Genomic DNA, 21,706 nt, shown 5'->3' on the forward strand with positions numbered 1-21,706 from the left:
CCCTTGAGTAGAGTACTTTTATTTTATTTTATCTTATTTTATTTTATTAAAGATGTATTTATTTACTTAAGAGAAAGAGAGAGCATGTGCGTGCGAGTGTGAGTGCGAGTGGAGAGAGGGGCAGAGGGAGAGAAAGAACCCCAAGAGAGAAAGAACACCCCACTGAGGGGGTGTTCCAGTGGGGAGTGGGGTTTCGATCTCAAGATACCCATGACCTGGGCTGAAACCAAGAGTCGGACATGCAACCTACCGAGCTACCCAGGCTCATAAACACAGAAAAGTGTGCAGAGAAAATATTGAATGCTTACTACAGCTAATCTTTTATCATAATTGTCTTTGTTATTCATATTTTTCAAAGCTTCATTCTAGTTTCACAGATCTCATTGTTTGGGGTCTATTTAAAGTGTTTGGAGCATAAATAACTGGCTGCTTATCAGTAGTTGCCTGAACAGAAAAACAAGATATCTTGTCTTTGAGATGAATCTGTAAGAAGAGTTTATCTCAAACAAAATAGAATTCTGACGTTAGCAGTCTCATGACATATAGGTGGTTGTACTGCAATGCCCAAACAAGAAGGTACACTTTAGTAAAAATAAAGGTCAAAACATTTTATTGAAATAAGGGAATCTCATCTTTTTTTAACAAAAAATTTATTTTTTAATTTATTTTTTAATTAGTGATTTTGACCTTGTAGAGTTAAAACTTCAGATCCCCATTTTTTCTTGTTATTGTTAAAATTGCCCAATGAGGGGCGCCTGGGTGGCTCAGTCGTTAAGCGTCTGCCTTCAGCTCAGGTCATGATCCCAGGGTCCTGGGATCGAGCCCCACATCAGGCTCCCTGCTCTGTGGGGAGCCTGCTTCTCCCTCTCCCTCTGCCTGCCGTTCCCCTACCCCCCCCCCCACCGCTTGTACTCTCTCTCTCTGTCTCTCTGTCAAATAAATGAATAAAATCTTTTAAAAAAAAAATTGCCCAATGATCTGTACATAACATAAATGTATAAAACGGAAAAGCAAAAAAACCCAGGACTTGACCAGATCTTGTCTGTGTGACTAGGTTTTACAGAGATGTGAACCCTCTAAGGATTAAAGAGAATGCTTAGAAATGGAAAGTTACCCAACAACTTCTAAACATCAGGCGATCTGAGATTAGGAGCCCTGATGCATTCATAAAGAACCATGTTCCACCATCCTCTTGTTCACTAACTGAGCAAGTATTATAGGGCTTCCCACATGCCAGGCACTGTTCACGGTATTGAGGATACAGAGTGAACTAAAGAGATGGCCTTTTGGAGCTTTTATTCTGGTAGGTGGAAGTGAAATGCTTAACATTTAACCACATCTCAATCTAAGAATAAATCACATACTGTCAAAATATTCTCTAGATCATCATAGATTGAGTTCAAGAACACCTGTGGAGGGGCGCCTGGGTGGCCCAGTTGGTTAAGTGTCCAATTCTTGGTTTTGGCTCAAGTCATGATCTCAGGGTTGTGGGTTTGAGCTCCGTGTCAGGCTTCTAGCTCAGTGGGGAATCTGCTTGAGATTCTCTCTCTGCCTCTCCTTCTAACACACCCCCCTCCCACTCACACACTCTCTCTCAAAATAAATAAATAGATCTTTAAAAAACATATGAACACCTATGGAATAAATATATAATGATACATTATTTTTCTTGATTTAAAAAAGTATGAAAGTTCATCCTGTTAGCTCAAAATTTACCATATATAAGTGATTGCTTTCTCTGTGATTAAATCTGTACACATCTCCTTAGAAAATTACGCTTTTCTCTCTGTTTTACAAAGGAGAGCCAAAAGTTTAAGATTTATCCAGCTAGCTCGTGGCAGAGCTGCTAATAGACTTTGATGTTTTATTTGCTACCCTTTGATCTTATTAGTCCCTTTATCTTAAACTTAGAACCTTGTCAGTGATTTGTTCTCAATCGGAGAGTTAAGAACTGACTTTACATTTAGCTTGCCTTTTGAATCCAAAGTAGAGATAATAATCAACATTTAAATTAGGGTCTAACAGGTTCTAATGATAACTAACACTCACAAAGCACTTACTGTGCTCAGTTTCTTTCCATGGAGTGTATCATTTAATGTTCACAGCAACAATGCCTGTCTCACAGCGAGGACACTGAGGTTTAGAGGAATTCAATGGCCTATGGTCACGGTTGGTAGATCAGGATTCAAACTTGAGATTGCTACGTGCTAGAGCCCAGACTTCTAACCCATTTCTTCAATAAATGTCATCAAAAGGAAGTGGTAAAGAGGGGTGGGGGGAGGGGGGCAAATGAGGGAGCATGGTTTAATCCAGGACAACATCACAGATGCTAAGAGAAACTCTTCCCTAGTAGCAAGGTCCCTAGTAGGATGCACACTGACGTGGGCTGCCCCTCTCTTTCCCCTTGGATTCACTGATCTAATCAAGGGGGCCTAAAGAAGGAAACATCAATCAGAGACTTGCTGTTGTAAGTTGGGGTGGTGGGGTAAGGGTCTGCAGTGGTCTTCCCCGGAAGGGAACAGAAAGCAGCAGTTCTCTGCTTGAGCCATGAGCATTTCCTAAATGCACCGGTGAAAGAATAAAGCATGGTTTCCTCACACTCGTTCAGCAAAATGGAAGTTGGCAGCCTAAATGCTGGCTAAAAAATACATGTTGGGGACAGTATCTTCTCTTTTTCGTAAGTTTTTGGGGCTTTTTAGTCATTCATTTGAGGAATACTTTCTGAACACCTGGTGTATAAATGACTCTATGCTAGGCAAAGCGGGGGACACGAAGGCATGCTTTGCAGGAAATTGGAAGTGCAAAGAGAAGGCTACAACAGAGTGAATCTTAATCCAAATCTAAATGGATTTAAAAATCTAAATAGGGGCTCCTGGGTGATTAACCGTCAGACTCTTGATTTCAGCTCAAATCATGATCTCAGGGTCGTGAGATGGAGCCCAGCGACAGGCTTCATGCTCAGCGGGGCGTCCGCTGTAGATTCTCTCACTCCTCTCCCTCTGCTCCCCCCGCCATGTTCTGTCCTTGTCTTTCTCTCTCTCTAAAATAAATAAATAAATCTTTAAAAATAAATAAATAAATAAAAATCTAAATAAAAAATGAAAGTGGGAGTTAACAATGAAATTAGAATATTAAGAGAAGAAACTCCACAATTTAAACACAAATCTAACATAGAATTATACAGAGTAGAATAAATATCTATCTTAATTGTATTATTATTGTATAATTTATTTATTTTCACATTTGGTTGTATAGACATCATCACTAAAGGTCACTGAGGTTACATTATATCATATTTAGGTAAATTGGGATGGTAAAGGTAAGGTACTGAAACTCTCATGATAGAACTTAGTAAATATTTTGAGAATATTAGAGGAAAAATTAGATTTTTCATAAAGTGAAACTAGTTACTTACCATGTTTGATGGGGCATATAATGTCCATTCTCCTTCAAAAGGGCTCTGGAGATACAAAAAAAAAAAGTCTTGATGTTCATCTCATGAGTTGCAAAAGCTTTACTCATTGCAATATTTCACTTCTAAGGTACCAGTTTATTACATATTAATTAATAAGTTAATGTTTGATTGTGATGCCTTCCAGATGAGATTTTTTATGTAATATACTGGTGGTTTAGGAAGGCACTCTACATTAGATTGATAATAAGGTGTCAAATTTTGGGCATGTCACTCTTGGGAGGATATCTTTAGATGGCTCATCTCATTGTTTTTCGTGTTTACATTGCAAAGGATGACTGCTTTTTTCTAACTTCTTCCCCATATTCTGTGAGTATTCCCTATTTGGATTGTATCAGAGAGTTTATATATATAGCACGGATTTCTTTCTGATTTTTAAAAAAGTTGTATTATGGGGCTTATGTAAATATTTTCCTTTTCTTCCTCCCTGATCATAAACTTGCCCTCACTCCTGGATTTGGAACATAACCAAGCTGAAAGATGAGATCATGTTTGTAGAGCAAAGTGAGGTCTCAGCAAGAATCTTCTAATTTGAGAGGCATCGGTATTTTATGAACTTGTGTACCAAAATACTGGAGAATGAAATCAGGAGTTTAAAAGTTATTTTCATCGTTGAGGCTAAACAAAGAAAATAGAGTTTTCCTTCTTGGATTTTTTTTTTTTTTTGTACGTGTTCAAATGACTTATTTTCCCTTGCAAATATAATTGTTACACTTGGAAAAATGGACTCAATAGTCATTTGCTAATGAAAGTTAATGCTAATGTCTTCCTTTTGTTTTATTTTTGGTATTATGTAAATTGGTTATAGAATGTTAACTCTTTTGTTCTTATTTTGTTGGCTAAATTTTAGACTATTATTTATTAATTGCCCAGTGTGCTTTTTTAATATGGGGAAATTTTTTCTTTTGTTTCTTTTTCATGTAATTGTACTCAATTATTATTTATTAATAGTCTTATTTGCTTTTGCAATATGGAAAAATAATTTCCTTTTTTTTTTTCATGTAATTACATAAATACTATATTACTTAGGATGCAGACCATATGAGGATAACAAATTCTTTTTTTTTTTTTGCAGGTGTTTACCACATGTGGAGCTTAGCATGAAGAATGAGCATGAGTCAAGAATATCCCACCCCAATGCCCTTTGAAACATTTTTATGTGGTTCCACGAGATAACGTATGTTTTAATAAATGCCATGATGGCCTTGCTGAGGTCCTTGTTTTCAGACAATCCAAATGAAATTATCTGCTGTGGGCATCTCTAGTCTTTACCTACTCACTCTAACATCCTCCTTTGTCAGCATTCAGATCTTGATTTTCTTTTGGAAATATCCTCTCCCCAGGCCATGTGGTCCTATTGAGATGACCACAGTGCCCCCACCTACTCTGAACTAATAAGCATCTTCTCTAGGATTTGTTGCTCTAAAATTTTCTCTGTGCTGTCAAGCTGAAAGAACCACATAAGCCTTAAGCTTATAGTCCTAACCCCAGGCTTCATGGAAGAAGCTCTCTGCAGCATGATGCCAACACACGGAGGGAACCAGAGCTCTGGCAACATTTAGCACCATCTGAAGCTGAATCAACCCTTAAACTTTCCACTTGCTGGAGCCAATACATTCCCTTTTTCTTAAGCTAATTTGAGTTGCATTTCTATCACTTTCAACCAAAAGAGCTTTGTATATTGCTTTCCATCTAGAGGTGAGAATGATCAACTCAGTACAAGGAAAAGTAACTCATCAACAGTCCTGAGTAATAGGAAATCTTATCAAAATTTCTTTTGGATAAGTAGTAAGTTTTTGTTGGTTTGGAATACTAAATTTAGAAAGCTCAAATAACTAACATTTTCCTGTACCCTAGAGACAAGTGTTAAATAAACTAACTGATCCTAAGGATTATTCAAATATGTAATTCCGAGTTATGTCAGAGTGTCATTATAGGTTCAACTTAATCACCTACATTTTCAACATTAATAGGATTATTCTATAGGAATTGATGCCAAGAGAAATGATCCCAAGGCTCTGTACTAATAATAGTTACAATGTATTGGCACATTCTATGTGCCAGGAAGTGTGCAAAGCCTGTCATTATTTTATATTTAATTCTCATAGGAATTCTAAAAGGTAGATGTTATTATTTCCCTCTTACAGATAAGGAATCTTAGAGAGGTTCAGCAGTATGCTCAAGTTCATACAGCTAGCAAATAGAACCAAAATCTAAGCCCACGTCATTCTGATCTGAAAACCTAGGCTTTTAACCACTGTTCTGTCTTTAAGTTTCCGAAGTTCATAAGAATTATCAAGTTTTTCAACATATTTTGGAGATATTCCTGGCTCCTAGTGGATATATCTGTATCTATATTAATTATATAATATATGATATAAGTACTTATAGTAGATATTCATATAAGTTGTTATGAACTTACAAATAAATATAAATGTATATACATATATATATATTTTATATCTACTATGAACCAGGTATAAGAATGTATAACTCACATGGGAGTCTTATTTCAAAATTTTATGGATAAATCCCACTTTGCCATCAGCAACTCAGTATCTGAATTATTTATTTATATAATATCTAAATTTTAGATTCTTTCTCTTATGAGAGAAAGAGGCCTAAGCTGGCATAGGGGAAAAAAAAAAAAAAAAACAACTGAGGTAACCAATCCAGCAGACTGCTAGCAAAACCTGGGGTCACTGCTTTTTCTAAAAATGCACCGACCCTCAGTAATTTTGGAAGACTTGGAAGGCATCTCTGCTGACCTAGTGAGATCCTAGGCATAGCAGGCAGGCAGGGATTGGAGAGAGCCTGGCCCTGGTCCTCATCTACAGCCTTCTTTCATGAGATGTGGGGATGTGTGCTGCTGACCCCCATCATCTGGAGGTTTGACAATAACTTGTTTTTGTGTTGACTCTTCATAACTGGGAGCTATATTGGTATTGCATGTTTGTTTTAACTTCCCACACAGAGACTAAGTCCAAAAGGTAATTAATTGAGCCCTTATTTGGAAAAGAAAAAAGGTGTTCTGTGTATTTAGTGACCCCAAAAAGATGTGAAAAAATATTTTCAAAACTAAACTAATCCAAATAGAACTATGTTTTCTAATGGAGGAGTGAAAAGAGGTAGGGATTTGGAGAGAGCACACTTGGCTTGGAGTTTCAGCTAACCACTTATTATATATGTTTTTAGATAGATAATTTGTACCTCGGTTTTTCAGTGATTATATTTAGCCCAAAAGGATGTTGGCAAGATTAAATAAAATAACATGCTTGCTGGTACTTTGTAAGTTTTAAAGCACAGGTATTATTATTATAGACCCTCCTAATATTGATAGGAAAACTTCCCAGAAATCTCTTGAGTATCAGGGAAACACACACCATTCATTCTAATATGGTTATTTCTATAAAATTTCAAAAACAGTTGAAAAAGTCAGCTTAATATCTTTAAACATAATACAGTATACAATAGTGTTTGTAATGTTTAAATGTCTACCATGCTATTATTTAAACAAATAGCTGAGTAAAAGCAGATTCAAATCCTTGTCATCTTAATCATATAAAAGATCAAACAACTGCAAAAATGACTCACTTGTTTCATTCTGATTTTTAAATGTAGTTTACCTTAATTGAGTATTTGTATTTTTAGTTCTTACTGTGATTTCCTTTTATACTGGAGAAACTACTTATTTTTCTTTGGGGACCACTTGAATGTGTTCCAGGTAATCAAATATTTGGATTAATGAAGGGTTGTTATATATTTTTCATAGAACAAGAACCAATAAAAATACACCTAATAACTATCTGTATAAGATTATATAAAAAAAAAACAGAAAATAAGTGTTGTGAGGATGTGGAAGAAAGGGAACCCTTGTGCACTGTTGGTGGGAATGTAAATGATGCAGCCACTGTGAAAAACAGTATAGAGATCCTCAGTAAATATTACCATGTGATCCAGCCATTCCTACTTCTGGGTATATATCCAAGAGAATTGAAGGCAGGATCTCAAAGAGATAGTTGCACACTATGTTCACTTTAGCATTATTCACAATAGCCAAGTGTTGAAAGCAACTCAGATGTTTATCAATGGATGAATGACTGAACAAAATTTGGTACATATACCATGGAATATTATTTGGTCTTAAAAAAGAAGAAAAGCCTGTCACATACTACAACATGGATGGACTTGAGGACATTATGCTAAGTGAAATAAGCCAGTCACAAGAAGATAAAATACTGTATGATTCCATCTCCATGAGGAATCTAAAGTAGTCAAATTCATAAACACAGAAAGTAAAGTGGTGGTTGTCAGGGGCTGGGGAGGGGTAGGGAGAAATGGGGAATTGTTATTCAATGGGTATAGAATTTCAGTTTTATAAGGTCAAAAGGTTCTGGAGATCTATTTTGCAATAGTGTGAATGTACTTAACACTACTGAACTGCAAACTTAAGAGTGGTTAAGATGGTAAATTTTATGCTATGTGTTTTTCACCACAATTAAGAAGACTGTATAAGAACTCAGTTTAATTTTGGGGGTGATTCAGAATACTCCTTTACTTTCATAAGGCCTGATGGTAATTCATCTTTACATGGAGCTCAGGAGAAGCAGCTCAGATATTTGACTCAGTTTACCAGGGACTGAGGTATAGTAGGTGGGAGGGGGGCAGTGTCTCAGGGCAGAGTTTCTTACCATTTTGTAAGGACTAAATAGAAGGCCGTTTGTTGGGCAGAAAGGCAGACAGGGGAGGAAAGGGCCTGAATTTTGGTCTAGAACTCTTTCTCTGACATTCTGGAACCTCATTTTGGTAGATATCAGTCACCAGTAGAGGAAATACTTGTTGATGAAATACACCGATGAAATGTTTAACTGTTTAAATCAAATAATAAATTATGTTTGTTATCTTATATCAGAGTTTTCCAAACAGTGTTCTGTAGAACATTAGTTCTATGGATATCACATTTTAAAAAGAACTCTGAAGAAACTCAGAAAGTTTGGAAAATGTGGGGTTAAAAATAGTTAAAAATGGGGGGTGCCTTGGTGGCTTAGTCGGTTAAGCCTCCAACTTGATGTCAGCTCAGGTCTTGATCTCAGGGTCATGAGTTCGAGTTCTGTGGAGCTTACTTAAAAAAAAAAAGTTAAAAATGTTTTTTTTTTTTTAAACTCTAGAACTTCTGAGAGGCTTTATTACAATAATATTAATGTAACTGTGCCAGCATTAAATATTAGATGTAATATTTAATGTTATTATGTTGACATTAATGTTAATGCATTAATTAATATCCATGTTAATATAGTAATATGTTTTTCCTAATCCCATTTGGCCAAGGAAGCAGACCTTGGCATACCAGTGTGAGAATGCTGCCCTATTATCATAAAAGGCATGATATTTTTGTCACCTGCTTTCCTTAAGAGAGTAACTTTCTTTCATTTCTCCTGAGTTTGCTGTGAAGCCCATCTCTTTTACTCTGAGCACCACTGGGGAAATATATAGAAGCAGTTTTAGTATTCATTATTTTGAGATACTGTAAAGCTATATGATGATTCAGCTTTCCTGTGACCCCAATTATTTTCTAAACCGAGAGCTTTAATATTGGACCACCCTGTTGATTTTGCAAGGGTGTCAACATAAAAGAGCGAGTCAAGAATACATATTGCAAGGTGAAAATGGTCGAGGTGTAGAGTTTCTTATACGGGATACTTCACTGTTTTGTTTCATAAGAAAAAAGTTAAAAATAGAACTACCCTATAATACAGCAATTCTATTACTGGGTATTTTCCCAAAGAATACAAAAATACAAATTTAAAGGGATACATGCACCCCTATGTTTATAGCAGCATTATTTATAATAGCCAAGGTATGGAAGCAGCCCAAATGTCCATCAATAGATGAATGGATAAAGAAGATGTGCTGTATGCATTGGAATATTATTCAGCCATAAAACAGAATGAAATCTTGCCATTTGGAACAACATTGATGGAGCTGGAGAGTATAATGCTAAGTGAAATAAGTCAGAAAAGACAAATACCATAGGATTGCACTCATGTGTGGAATTTAAGAAACAAAACACAAGCAAAGGGGAAAAAGAGAGAGACAAACCAAGAAAGAGACTCAACTATAGAGAACAAGGTGATGGTTACCAGAGAGGAGGTGGGTGGAGGGATGGGTGAAATGGGTGATGAGGGTTAAGGAGTGCACTTGTGATGAGCACCAGGTGATTAAACAAACTTACAACAAGTATCTGCACACAAAATTCAAGTCAACTGAGCAAGAAGAGCATCAAAGCAGTTTCTTGGTATTTTAAGAATACTTATGTGTTACTTTTTCAGCTGAAAACTCAGGATTGCTACAACTACACTCAATTAATGTTCTTTGTTTTATTTGTAGTCAAAGCCAGGACACATCAGAGGGAAGACACGAAAGCCTTCTGTGTAGACTTTTCATGTTGAGTCCCTGATAAGAGTCACCTTGGTTAGGAAATATAGTTAGTGTAATAGTGTTGTCTGGTGACAGATGGGAGCTACACTTGTGGTGAGCACAGCATAATATATAGACTTGTCAAATCACTGTGTTGTACACCTAAAGCTAATGTAACCTTGCGTGTCAACTATATTTCAATTTTTAAAAAAGTCATTTTGCCTAAAACATTAGTATTAGAAGCATTTGATTTTGAACCTAAAAAGTGGAGCCATCAATCTAAGTCATTACAAGAGATAATGTGATTAGGAGAGAAAAGTGTTGACTGTGTATTTTTAACATTTTTTGTATATAGTTTTATCTTTAGCAGAGCACTATTTCTGAAATTCTCCTTCTAAAATTACCTGTTGCCTTACTCCTGAACAAATAAAGTTCATTCCGCAGGTATTTATTGAACACCTATTATTTGCCAAACATTGGGTTGAACACTGAAGGTATTTGTTTTGCTATCATTTCAAGAAGCATATTTTATTTGCATTAAGAGAAATTAAAACAGGTTATCTCACATGATGCACAAAAATGAAAAAAGATTTTTTTTTTTGAAAAAAATATTTTAAGGGACACCTGGGTGGCTCAGTCGGTTAAGCGTCTGCCTTCAGCTCAGGTCATGATCCCAGGGTCCTGGGATCGAGTCCCACATTGGGCTCCTTGCTCAGCAGAGAGCCTGCTTCTCCCTCTCCCTCTGCCTGCCACTCCCCCCCTTGTGTGCTCTCTCTCTCTCTGACAAATAAATAAAATCTTAAAAAAAAATTTTAATATACCAGTTTAAACATTAGCTATTTATGTCAAAATTTTAGTATGATTGCTTTTTTGGGAAACTAGTTTTTTAAATTTCTTCTAAGATTTGCTCAGTCTAGGAATTGAACATGTATCACAGAGAAGGAAAACGGAATGGCTAATATATGAAACCATGTTTGACTTTACTAGGAGTCAAGGCAAAGCAAATCACTTTTTAGATTAAAAAAATTGTAACGTCAGATAGTATCAACTATTGGTGAGAATGTGGACAAGTAGAGTAGTTCATTCCAACAAAGGGAATCTAATTTAATCTAAATCCCTATGGAGTAGGGATCCCTTTGCAATCACATAATTATGAGGTTGGTTTGAGCTTAATGGACCAGTTTATACAAGGAAAATACACTGTAACCAGAACTGTGTTATTATGTTGATAATACCTATGAAATTTTAATTGTTATACTTTTCAACCCAACAATTCCACTTCTAGTTATACATCACAGACTAGAGAAATTGCTGCACACGTGAACAGAAAGATGGGTATAAGAATCTCCTGGGGCGCCTGGGTGGTGCAGTGGGTTAAGTGTCTAACTCTAGGTTTGGGCTCACGTCGTGATCTCAGGGTTGTGAGATCGAACCTCATGTTGGGCTCTGTGCTCAACACGGAGCCTGCTTGAGACTCCCTCTCCTTCCCATCCTTCCTCCCTCCCCCACCCCCACCGCACTCTCTCTCTCTCAAATAAATAAATAAATCTTAAAAAAAATACCGTAGAATATTATCTAGCAGCTTAGAGAAATGAACTCAGTCCACGAATACAACACAGAAGGATTTAAAAATCATAGCTTTGAATGAAAAAGTAAGTTTAGATTATATGCTACTTATGTAACATTGTAAAATAGACACATTCATATTATAAAGCATAGCTCTCTCTATAAACATATGCATATATATTATATACAAACACGCGTATATGTATATGTAAAAGTATAACAAAACACTCTGGAAGGATACACACTAAATCCATGAAAGTGGTTTCCTCTGAAGAGACTGGGCGGGTAATCAGTCTGGACTGGAGTTGGGGAGATCTAGGACATTTTATCTGCAATGTTTTATTTCTTAAATGTAAAGACAAAGAATTTATTAAAATGTTAACAATTATCAATTCTGGCTGTTGATACATGGGTATTTGTTAGAATCTTTGTATTTTGAAAATCTCTTATAAATAAGAACTTTTTTTTTTTTTTTGAGATCAGTCGTCTACTTTGTGCCTAGGTATGGTAACTTGTGCACATCTCAGCCCACACAATAGTAATAAATGGGTCTTGAAACAAAACCTGTGTAATCCTCTGCATAGCTGCACAGCACATTCTCACCAAGCCAACCTAAAAATAACTGAAGGGTAAAAGTATTATTGGATAGAGGGCCCCTCAGTTGACCTTCAGGACTTTTGGATTGTCCATTCAGTTAATCTTGTCACAATCACATAATTATGAGGTTGGTTTGAGCTTAATGGACCAGTATATACAAGGAAAATACACAGTAACCAGAACTGTGCCACATCAAAGCCCTTGGGACATGATGCTTTTCTAGTGTTTCTACATGAGGTTTTCCTAAAGATAACAAAGCCTTTCAAAATATGCTTTTCAGGCATATCACCCTTTCCAACTAATGTACCTCTTCCCCAAGTCAAGTTGTATATTCCCCCCAAATATGCTGATGCTGCGTGTCTACCACATAAATACCCAATGCCATACCATACCTTAGTGGGCTACAAGAGTTTGACAGAACGATACCTATAAAAGCTATAGAGCTGCAGAATTCTATTGAAAAAAAAAACCACTATATCCTCCTCTGAAAAATAATCTTATAAGCTGAAATACCAGTTAGTTCAAAAATACAGGAAAGAGAAAAGCACCCAGGCAAGGATACAAGTACACTCAAGTGTTGCTTGAAATTCCAGCTGAGTTGAAGTCGGAGTTATTTAAGAAAAGTCAAATATCTGAAGAACCCGTTTGGGAGCCTCAGTCTATCCTTTTTTTTTTTTTTTTTTTTTTAAGATACATACCATTTAGCTCTCTGGAAAAAAATGTTGAAAGAGATTTCTATCCAATGGAATGAAATCTGAGACTATCCCAGGTCAAATGCAAAGTTATAGTTCAGCATTCCCAGGGAAGTTTTCTTCCCTCCAAACTTCATATTTTGAGAAATTTTGGGCCTTGAGAAAAGTTGAAAGAGTACCCGGTGAAGTTTTGAAGATATCTGGCACAATGAAAGACTGGAAAATAATTCATACGAGGAAAAAAAAATCTATAATATTTACTAACTTATATGTTAGATTTTACAAATGTGCACGAACTCTGCAAATGTATATACTTCGCTTATGCATTTAAATTTAGTAAAATTACATTTCAGGAAAAGCAAGAGAAAATTTGGTGAAGAAAAAAGAGAAAAGAAAAGAAGAGGAACAAAAAGCCTTACCGAATGCACAAAACCCTCTGAAGCTTTTGAGTTTTAAACAGGGCCTGAACAATTAGTTCGCTTGATTTTTAAAACAGAGTTGAAGTTGTTTCAGCATTCCATAGAGAGAGCCGAAGGGGGTACTAGTGGGACTGTGTAGTGTAGGGGACGAGAGGCAAAGAAGGAAATATGTTGTCCTTTCTCCAAGGGAAAAGGTGAGTGGGAAGGGAGGAGACTTGAAGTTGATGAATGCTTCCTTCCTTTCTGTCACACTTGGGGAGTAGCCAAAGACCCTTTAAGTTCTGTTTTTTTCTCTGTTAGTTTAGCATTTCAGGATGGCCGCATTTTCCAAGAAGGATGATAGTAGTATGGTAATTTTTATCTCTGTCTCTAAGATTTCTATCTCTAGATCTCTAAGACTGATATGCTAAGGCATTATGTATTATTTCCACTTTTCATGGCAGTTGAATCTCTCCTTTCAGCTAACTTTAGTCAGTATGCTTATGTGCTTTGGTCTGGGGGTTTGGTTTATGTACTCTGTATTAACAGGTCTGACTGAGATCAGGAAGCCCCTTCCTCATGCTAGAACCTCTGGCTTCCAGGTCAAGCTTCATTCATGATGTTTATACCAAATGCTTTCTTCCTGTCTGGACAAATTTGTGCCAATTCTTGCAGATTCAATGTATTCTGCTGTCTCTCGAGTCCTGGCCTGCATAACATCCAAAGCCCTTGGGTCAGTCTCTTGTTGAGCCTCTAGAGGTGCATCTCTCTCAATGGTTGTTGCAAAATTTCACTGTTCTTAGTCTCTGTCTGTGCCACTGTTCTTAGTGGGTTTCTGTCTCTGGAATGAAGCCATTCATTAATTTGGTAATATTTATTGGATACCTGCTAGATGCAAGACATGCCAGGGGGTGCCTGGGTGGCTCAGTCAGTTAAGCATCTGCCTTCGACTCAGGTCATGATCCCAGGGTCCTGGGATTAAGCCCCACATCAGGCTCCCTGCTCAGTGGAGACCCTGCTTCTCCCTCTACCTGACGCTCTGCCTACTTGTGCTCTCTATCTCTCTGTCAAATTAATTAATTAATTAAGTAAAAAAAAAGAGTCCATATTCAGACTCATAGCTATTAAAAAAAAAAAAAAGACATGCCAGGAGCAGGGAATACAGGGCTGATTAGGATAGCCATGGTTCCTGCCTCATGATGCCTGTAATCTAATGTGATCTTACACAGGAAGCCTGTTTTAAACAGGGGCTGGATTATTCACTAATGTGAACTGTACATAGAAAGTACTGAGTAAGTATGTGTGTGTGCATGTATGTATGTTAATGGGTGGGAAGCAAAATTAGAAGCAGGGAGACTAGAGCGATCAAAATTGAATAGGTGAAAAAATGGTATAGTTTAGAGATTATGGTATTTTAACTACAATAGAAATAGTGGGAAGTAATAATTTGAAGGAAGAGCAAACGTTTGATTTTTCTACTGAGCAAATTGAGGGGAGATGTTGAGATGTCAACTAGGTACATGAGTTTGGAGTTCAGGAGAGAAGTCTACGCTAGAGACAATTTTTTTAAAAAAGATGTTATTTATTTATTTGACACAGAGAGAGAGCACAAGCAGGGGGAGTGGCAGGCAGAGAGAGAGGGAGAAGCAGGCTCCCCACAGAGCAGGGGGAACCCGATGCGGGACTCGATCCCAGGACCCCAGGGGTCATGACCTGAACCAAAGGCAGTCACTTAACCAACTGAGCCACCCTGGCGCCCTAGAGATAAAATTTTGAAAATCAACAATGTGTAGATATACTTAAAGAGATGATTCTAGATGATAACACTTTGAGAGTCTAAACAGAAGAAAAGGAGATCAAAGACCATACCCTTGGACAAGCCATCATTTAGGTTCTGGGAGCAAGACAAGGAGTGAGCATAAAAGGATCAGCCAGTGGAGTAAGAGGGAAACCACTAATGCTCCATGTCCCTGCAGCCAAATAAAATGTCTCAAGGAAGAGAGAGTGAGCTCCTGGGTCATAAGCTATTGAGTGGTTAAGTAAGATGAAAAGTGAGGATTTGTCACTGGTCTGGCCACAGGGTGACCTTGACAAGAGTAGGATCTGATTGGAGCTAGTTGAGGAGGAAATGGTGGGGAAAGAAGCATGGGCAACAAATATAGATACCCCCTTTTGAGGAGTTTTACTATAAGAGGAGTAGAGAAATGGGGGTGAGATGCATATGTGGGGTTGAGTAAGATTTTCTAAAATCAGAAACATTATAGTATGTTTGAAAGTTGTAAGTTGATGGGAATGATATGAGAGAGAAATCTGAGGATACAGGTGAAAGGAATTACTACAGGATGAAAGTCCTTCAGTAGTTGAAGGAATGGAATCTAGTGTGCAGATAGAGGGAGGAGGACCAATTCATGCAGAGTAAAAAGAAAGAAATCAGAACAGAGACAAATAGACACAGATAAATTGGCAGATGTGGTGGTTGGAAGGTGAGGATATTTTCTTCTGAAGGCTTCAATATTCTTCAATATTCTTAGTAAAATATGAAGCAAAGTCATCAATTGAGTTCAAGTAGAGGGTGGAAGGTATGAAGATTTGAGGAAAGAGGAGGAGAAATAAAATAACCTCTTGGAGAATAAGAGACTGAGCTCATAAGGAAAACATAGTCGGATTGCTGAGCAGCATTAAGAACCCATTGAGCACTGTGGTCTTAAATTTAAAGTGAGATCACTCATGGTTGTGGACGGTGAAAAAGTGGTAGGGATAATGGGTTACAGATTCTGGTGGGGATCATTAGAATTGTTGGAGCCAAGATACTAGAGGGCATGAGTTGGAACAGTAAAGACTGGGGGTCAGAGAGGAATGCTTGATACTGAGATTTGGGGGGTGCCTGGGTGGCTCAGTTGGTTAAGCATCTGCCTTCAGCTGGGGTCATGATCTCAGGGTCCTGGGATTAAGCCCCGCATCATCGGGCTCTCAGCTCAGTGGGGAATCTGCTTCTCACCCCTCCCCACCGCTCCCCCTACTTATGTTCTCTCTCTCTCTCAAATAAATAAATAAAACTTAAAAAAAAAGAAAGAAACTGAGATTCGGGAGGTGGAGCAGTTATTTCTGATGAACAGACCCTGACATTATCATGGTAGTAAGCAAGTGCAGTAGGGTGGAAAAGCTGGTCACTGGAAAGGAAAAAGTCAAAGAACTGAGGGCCCAGAGTTTTCCAGAGGCAGAATATACAAGGGATTTTACTGTTAATTTGTCATAAATCTCAGACGGCAAACTGGAGGTTGAGAAAGGGAGAAAGATTGAATTAAGTTAGGGGATGTTGAGAGCCATATGATGTTAAGAATCCAGGTGATAAGCAATGACTTAGAAGCCTTGGATTTCTTTCTTTCTCTTTCTTTCTTTCTTTTTTTTTTTTAAGATTTATTTATTTATTTTAGAGAGAGAGAGTATAAGTTGGGTGGGGAGTAATAGAGGGAAAGGAGGTAGAATCTCCAGCAGACTTCCCGCTGAGGGCAGAGCCACCATGGGGCTGACATGAGGCCGACGTGGGGCCTGATCCCAGGACCCCAAGATCATGACCTGAGCCAAAACCAAGAGATGGTTGCTCAACAAACTGAGCCACTCAGGTGGCCAAGAAGCCTTGGATTTCTCATGGGGACTGATGGAAACAGGACTGTGAGGCCCTTATAGTCTCTTACAGGACAGTGAATAATCCATTCTTATTCTAGCGTCTTTCTTAGGACCAGTCTCTCAGGCACTCCTGTTTTATAGGCTTTGCATTCCTTTGTCATTGTTCAGAATGGTCTTTCAATTGTCTGCATCCGCTGAATCCTCAGCTCACTTCTTACCTTGCTCTGATCATCTCAATTTTCCTAGCACTTACAGTCACATTTGATAGTTAACATGTAATATTTTTTTGTTCCTTAGTTATCTTTTTATTATATTTCCTGTCACCTCTATATCTTTTACCACTTAATATGGCTTAGCAAATTTCAGTGAATATTGGTTGGATTTTGGAACATGAAAGAAACTAATGTCTTCCAGAAAGCAGCATAAATTGTAAGAGTAAGCTGGGGAAACTTTAAAGGAAATTTTAATTAAATATTTTATAACACATTTCTCAAATGTTAACAATGTAAAGACTCTTTTTAAAGAAAAAATTCGCAGGGACCTCTGGGAATAAGTTTCCCACTTTGAAAAACACTGACTTAAGAAAACTAAAGTCATTATCATTAAAACAAAAATACAAAATGAAAACAAACTTCTTATTGAACTCATTACTGAAATCAAAAGAATGTGTCTGCAGAACCCAGTTGAGAAACCCTCCTGCTTAGATTACATATTAAAAGAATAGTGAGTGACCTAAAGAAATGTATAACAAGTAACTTTGTAATGAATACATGGAAATATCCATTTTCAAAATATGTTTGGAAATGAATTTTATAAGGCCAAACTTAAATCAAGGCCTTCCACAGAGTAAGTGCTCAATAATAACAACAGTAATAACAGAAGGTCAATAACAATGGCAATAATAATTTTAAAATTTGGGTATTTAAAAAAATTTGGGTATTTTTAGTAGTTTCTTATATTTGTCAAAATGAAGGTGATGAAATTTGTAATATTCACAGATATTCACTGGGTGCTCCTTGTCTTTTTTTGGTTTCCCACATAAAATAACATGTCCTGGTTTGTAATTTTTTTTTTCTTTTTCCTTCTCCAGGCCAAAACAAAAGTTCTCCACAGGGCAGCTGTGGAGGTGGGGGCCAGGGTGAAGTCTTCCCTCTGAAATCCCTGCTCCCTGAGACAGCGGGAGCAGGCAGTCTGCCACATCCCCTACGGAGCTAAGACCACAGGGATCTTAGGGGGGGTTGCTGTTACTTTGAAATGGTGTGAGGTTTCCTGCTTTGTCAGAAGCCCTACCGAGGGGGAAATTGAAGGTGCATTGTGGAAGCCTCCATTGGAGGTTCCTGCACCGGCACAGGAAATGATAAGTTTGCAGGAACTGTGGTTACTCTAAGGGAATTTGCTTTGGATTTTTATTTCTAAATTCTCTGAGGCATCCCTCAGGCCTGAATCAGGTGTCTGTTTTGGGCTCTGCTCTGCATGCAGGTTCATCTGACAGTACGTTTTCCTCATTAATTTGAAATTGGCCAGCCACAAATTTCATCAGCGAAAACCAAATTCTAATCTTGGGTATAGATATAGAAAATGTGGCTTTAGATTATGTTGCTATAGAAAACACCTACAGGTATGAATTGGAATCTTTATAGGCAATTTTTAGAAATAAAGTAGTAAATCTGTCTGTAGTAATAGGTCAACCAAGGAGAAAATAGGAGCACATATTTGTAGTTCGTAGACCAGTATCCTGTCACAACACTATGGAATATTTGGTTCATGTTCTGTCACACATTCTTAAGAATAGTTATGCAATTGCCTCCAAGATGTTGGCTGTTTCAGACAACCTTTAAAGTTAGGGTCCCTTCTCCCCTTTACTGGGTGAAAGTAATCTATTTTTATGTGGTGGTAGTGGGTAATATTTCTCCTACACAAACTTTTGTTTTTATCTTTTGAAACTTTTAAAGAATTGAGCCTAAAGAAATAAGACTCTCTCTATGCGTGGAAGGAGGCTGTCTTTGACCTGTTGCAGCCCAAAGTGGATGTTCAGAGCAGACTGTGGGGCCAGGGGACCTGGCTCTGCCACTTGCTGGTTGTGTGACTTTGGACAAGTTACTTGAGTTCTCTTTTCATGTTTTCTAATCTGTGAAATGAGGATACTAGAGCTATTATAAGGATTTAGTGAGTTAGACTTTGTCAAGTGCAAAGCATGTGCGAAGTACTATATGAGGACCTGTTAAAAAAGAAAAACCAAATGATTTTCTAATGATACAGTTTTTCAGAAATTTGAGGTGTTTGCTTCTATAAGGAACATAAACAGGTTAGTATGAATTTGTTCAGTTGTCTGCCAATCAACAGTATCTGGAGATAGGTCACTAAATATGAGTCCTCGTAAAATGAACAGTTCTGCACCTGTAGGAGGGGAGGTTCCTTGTGAGAAACACAGCCTCAGTAAATTACTGAGACTCTGGCTATCACACATTTTTTTCTAAGTGCGATAAAGTGCACCTCTTTATTTCAGCCCTCTGCTTATAATTCTTTCTGAAAAATTTCAGAAAAAATGAGCAAGACACCACCTTGGACCAAAGGAATCTTGTATATTATGGTGACAAATACTATAACTTGGAAGCAGTCCTGATTCGTAACCAATGAAAGGAGAGGATTCATTCCTCCCAAATCAGTTAATATTGCCCTTAATAAAAGATAGGGGAATCATTTTTTTAGAACTTTGCTGGGGAACCAAAAATGTTAGTTTATTTTAAAGCTTTGCTCAATGTTTCTGGTTTCTGGATTTATGAAAATAATATCATATTATTACTGTAAAGATTTGAAGAGAAAATACCTCTAGACATTGTCAGTTTTGTAACTACCTATATAATTTCTTGTGTTTTTCCATATCATCTATTTAAACTGCAGAACTAATTAAATAACCCTGAATTTTAAAGATGTTTTGCCCCAAAAAATAAAACAAAACCAAACAAACCCAAAAAACAAAACACACACACACACACACACACACACACACACACACGCACCAGAACCCAACCAGCCCCAAATCCCTCAAACCTTTCATTTTGCCAATATGTAAAGCTTTCGGGAGCAGTATGCTCTGCTGGTTGAAGACTTGGGCTCAGAACTAGATGGATGTGGGTTTGAATCCTGGACCTCCCACTTATTAGCTACGCTATTGTGACAAGTTATAAGGCCTTAGCATATATGTAGGTTTGTACATGGGCCTCAGTTTGCATATAACCTTATAGAGCTGTGAGGAGTAAATATATTCACATGTATAGAATGTTTTGGACTCTGCTTGGCACAGAGTAATTGTTCAATAGATGTTGATAGTTACATTATCGAGAATCTGGCTCCATTGTGAACAGTCATTTCACTCTTCAAAGGCAAGACACTCCTAAGAATTAAGTTACTTAAGACTTGGTTTTTCTCTCTCTCTTCTTCTACCATGCCATTTTATTTAGAAATTGGAAAGCCTTGGGATGCTTGGCTGGCTCAGTCAGTAGAGCATGAGATCTCAAAGTTGTGTAGAGTTAGGGTAGAGTTTACTTTAAAAAAAAACTTGAAAAAAAAAAAGAAATTAGAAAGTTGTAACATGATTGATACGTTTAAATGTAGGATTAGATATTCACACCCAATTCAAGCGTTCATGTCTGCGCTTGAAACTAAAATTTGACCTTGTGAGGCACGAATACTATGTAATTTGAGTCTATGAGAAATCTAAGGCCTTAAGTCTAGAGAGACTATATCAAAGCTGAGGCTAACTTCACCTAGACTGCTTTGCCTTCAGGGTATCATGGCTATGTATATCTCCAAGGCCTAGTTCAACCCTCTCAAGCAGTAGGTGCTCAATAAATATTGGTAAGGAAGGAATGGTCCATTGAGGAGGTTTTTAAAGTAAGCCAGGTAATCAAAGATGATTTGACCTTTATGAAAGTATCTCCTGGATTCCCTCTGTATAGGTACAAGAGAAAGAGGGTAAGAAATACTTCTTTTCTCAAAGTGGGGAAATGGAGTAACTTTCCAACTAATAATATAAGCAATAGTATAAGAAACCTCTCTATTCCATTCCAGTATATTAAAGGCCTAGGACTTTAAAGCTGGGAGAGGTCTCCTAGGCCAAGTTCCTCTCTCTACAGAGGAGAAAACAGCCTCGGAGAGTTTAAGTTGTTTGTCCAACTGGAAGTCCAGTCTCAGAAATCTCTCAGCACATGATCATTTCACCAGCCCGTTGGTAAAACAGTGTCCTGTGACTTAAGGATGTCGTTTAATAGAAAAACGAGGTGTAAGCACGAGTATCAAAGTGGCGTTCTGCTTACTGCATTCATCACTCGTCCAATGGGCAGTTCACAGGCACAGGTAGGTACGCAGAAGTTGCACCCTCGTTTCCATCGCGCCGAAGCTAGGGTAACGCCGGTAAAGCTGACCTAGCTCCTTTATTTGTATTAATTTATTTAGCGAGCAGGGAGAAGGGCTGGGGAAGGCGTTCTCCGCTGTGAGAGGAGGAGGCAAGACCCCACTGACGCCCACCATCAGAGCGCATCTTGAGATAACAAGCAGGATTAGGGGTGGGAAAGACAAACAGGGACAGGATGAATGTGTACAGGTGTGTGTGTGTGGGGGGGCTTTGCTAAGGAGTGGGCAAGAGGGTGTGATCAGTTTACTGGAGGATTTAGAATTTTTATTATCAAGACTGAGGTAAACCAAATAAAAACCCAACGCCTCCAGAGACCTGGAAAGTTTGAAGGACGCAGTTTGAGGGAGCAGATCCGTGCAGCTGGCGTCCGCGTCCCCACCGCCCCCAGGACTGAGACACCCACTCGCCGCCCCACCTCGGGCGCGCAGCAGCCCCGCGGTTCCCCGTGCTCCTTCTCTCCCTCCCTCCTCAGCCCGAAGGGAAACGCTGGCTCCAGCAGCGCTCGGGACTCATCCATCAGCAG

The 21,706-nt window shown here is 38.0% G+C and overlaps 2 long non-coding RNA genes across 2 annotated transcripts in view; one reads left to right on the forward strand and one right to left on the reverse strand.

Annotated features, from left to right (window-relative positions):
• The window catches only part of LOC144381899 (uncharacterized), a 131,809-nt gene extending 127,148 nt beyond the window's left edge, over positions 1-4,661 (forward strand). The window contains exon 3 of the long non-coding RNA XR_013448052.1: positions 4,548-4,661. This is a non-coding gene — a long non-coding RNA (uncharacterized LOC144381899). The remainder of the gene's footprint in view (positions 1-4,547) is intronic.
• The window catches only part of LOC144381900 (uncharacterized), a 31,758-nt gene extending 18,541 nt beyond the window's left edge, over positions 1-13,217 (reverse strand). The window contains exons 1-2 of the long non-coding RNA XR_013448053.1: positions 13,164-13,217; positions 3,416-3,460 (exon numbers count right to left, since the gene is read on the reverse strand). This is a non-coding gene — a long non-coding RNA (uncharacterized LOC144381900). The remainder of the gene's footprint in view (positions 1-3,415; positions 3,461-13,163) is intronic.
• Positions 13,218-21,706: the final 8,489 nt, after the last annotated feature.

Source organism: Halichoerus grypus, chromosome 5 (genome assembly GCF_964656455.1).
Source record: "Halichoerus grypus chromosome 5, mHalGry1.hap1.1, whole genome shotgun sequence".
NCBI lineage: Eukaryota > Metazoa > Chordata > Mammalia > Carnivora > Phocidae > Halichoerus > Halichoerus grypus.